Raw genomic sequence first — 3,059 nt, forward strand, 5'->3', positions numbered from 1 at the left:
GCATAGCTTTAGACTCCAAAGACTACATCGTTGTCGGCGGCCTAAATTTCCACATCAATGACCCCAATGATAACAACACTGCACACCTCCTCGATAGTGTGAGCAGCCTCAGATTGACCCAGATCGTACACAACCCTACAGACACCGCAGGACAGGCGCGGGACTCCACTTTCAACTCTAGCAACTGCGTCAAATACAGCATTGTCACAGAACTTACATGGACAAATCACTCCATCGTCCACTTCAGCTTCTCCAGCCCCCACACCTCCCCCACACCTCCACCCCACAAAGTGACCAGCGCCCCCAACCGGAGCTGGAACACAATCTCAGAGACCAGCGCAACACCTCAAACCAACTACCCCCACCAACCTCAAACAGGAAGTGAAAAACTTTAACACCTGGATTACCAACTGCTCCAACAGAATCGTCCCCATCAAGAGCTACATCCAGCGAATATTCTCCAAAAAGGCCAGCTGGTACACCTAAGAACTAAGAACAGCGAAACAAGACTGCAAACAGCTGGAAAGGAGATGTTGTGCCAGCAAGGACACCACCGACAGAGCAGCCTTCAAGATCTCCCTCAACCTCTACCATCGCCTGCTGGGGGCAACAAGGAAGACACCCCTTGCAGCATGCATCAAAACCAGCACTAACAACACCTAGGGACTTTTCAACATTGTTAAGGAATTCTCCAATGCAGCTGCCAGCAAAAACAACATCACAGCCTCACAGGAGCTGTGCGACAACGTCACCCACTTCTTCCATGACAAGATCGCAATAATATACAGAAACTTTAAACCCCAACCACACTTACAGACTTCCTTGACAGATACACCACCACCATAGCCAACACAAACCATGCACTGACAACCTGGAACATCCTCTCTACCCAGGACATCACTTCCACCATGAAATCCATCCACTCGGGAGCTCCCACAGACCCATACCCGCACCACATCTTCAACCTTGGAAACCAAAGGATCGGCCAGGAACTCACCGCCCTGCTGAAAAACTCTATCACCACCACAACATTTCCAGATGCCTGGAAACACGCCAGAGTCAAACCACTACTCAAAAAACCCTCAGTTGACCTTGCAAAACCCAAACACTACTGGTCAATTTCCCTGCTCCCATTGCCAGCAAAGGTACTGGAAATGATCATCAACAAGCAAAACATGACATACCTGCAGAACCAGTTACTTGACACCTTCCAATCTGGCTTTCACAGCAATCACAGCACCAAAACTGCCCTGATAGCAGCCACAGACAGAATCCGAACCCTCCTCGACCAAGGAGAAACAGCAGCTTTGATCCTCCTCGACCTCTTGGCCTCCTTCGAAAACGCATCCCACCACATGCTGATCTAAAGTCTTCATCACATCGGCATCCAAGGGGATTTTCAAAGACGCGAGCCCTCCGATAACCTCTTGGGGCTTGCTAGCACTTGCGCTGCTCTCTTTTCAGCAGTGCTCCCTTTTGCCCTAGCTGCAGCGCTTTAATCCAGCATGGTTTTTAAGGGGTGCGTGCCTGCCAGCACCATCTCGGGGCTTGCTCTCATCTGTGCTGCTGTCTGTCCCACTTCACTCTTTTCCACTAGAGCAGTGGTGCCATGTTGGGGGCTCAGTTTGTGGCAGTGAAACATTTCCCTTTTGCTGATCCACAGCTTGCTCGGTGGCTATCTCAGCTGTCATGGACAAGGGGCTCCCTTTCTTGGGCAGGGAGCCAGTAAACCCGGCTTGGGGAGGCATTTAGGGCAGGATTATTGTCCTCACAGAATCCTGGTGTTTTGGAGCTAGGCTCTTACACTGCTGCAGCTATGCTTTGCAGGCCTGACCCCCCCCCCCCCCCAATTTAGATCTCTTTGCCTCTAGACTTACAGCACAGTTGAAAAAGGTTTTCAGCTGGAGAGCAGAGCCAAAGACTCTTCTCCAGAATTGTTTTGGGGAGATGAACAATGCTTTTTCACCTTTTGCAATCATTACCAGATGTCTGGCTCAGATTTGCAGGCAATCAGTGAAGGTGGTAGTGGCCACACCGCTATGGAGAGGCCAGCTTTGGTTCCCCATGTTATTGGACGAGCCAGTGGATTACCCTGTCCTGCTTCCTGTATCCCCACAAATATTGAGGACCCCTTATGGACTGAATCATAGTAGTCTTTCATTGCAGGTTAGGCATGGCAATTTGGAGCCTTTAAGGGTATTCAGAGATGTGCCAGGGCTTTCAGAGGCAACTTCAGAGTACATCAGTGCCTCCTGGGTATAGGGCACAGTCAAAGCATGCACATCAGCCTCAGAGTTTTGAAGTAGTTGTGTGTGGTACAGGGTGGAGATCCCATTTCCGCAGATGTCACAGGGGTTTTGAATTTATTGAAGTCATTAGCAGTTGGAATAGGTCAGCCATATTGTTGGGGCATACAAAAGTGGACAGTAAGCCAGTAGAGCGGGGGGCATTCTTTGGTATGCAGGTTAATGAAAGGGCTAAGAATAATGAATCCCCCTAAGCCAAGGTAGGGATTGGAAAGGTAGTGCTATAAAGATGCTGTGATAAGTAAACAGTAAGAAACGAGACTGCATAATCATGGCCGGCGATTCATCAAAACGCCAGGGGTAGTGGAAATGACCCAACATACCATTTAATCAAAGTGTCGTAAATCCCCTGCTTTAGCAGCTTCAGTGGGGGAAAGGTTCTTTATGGGCCTCTTCGGTCTGCAACTTGGCAGACAAATGCTGATAAATACCGTCTTGAAGGAATACAGCATCAATAGAAGAGTAAGCAGGAGCAAGGAAGAACAAAAGATGGGCAAATGGAAGAGGGGACGATGGAAGGAATATTGAATGGAAGTAGGGATGAAAGGATGTATGGATAAGTGAGTGAATGAGTGGGTAGATGAATAAGTGGGTGGATGAATGAGAGGGTGAAATGATGAGTGAATGAATAAGTGGATGGACAGGAGAAAGGATGGCAGAGTAAGGGGATCGAAGGATGTGTGAGTGAATTGATAGGTGAGTGGACAGGTGAAAGGATGGCAGTGTAAGGGGATGGATTAATGGATGAATATG

Source organism: Pleurodeles waltl, chromosome 4_2, assembly GCF_031143425.1.
Source record: "Pleurodeles waltl isolate 20211129_DDA chromosome 4_2, aPleWal1.hap1.20221129, whole genome shotgun sequence".
In the NCBI taxonomy this organism is placed as follows: domain Eukaryota; kingdom Metazoa; phylum Chordata; class Amphibia; order Caudata; family Salamandridae; genus Pleurodeles; species Pleurodeles waltl.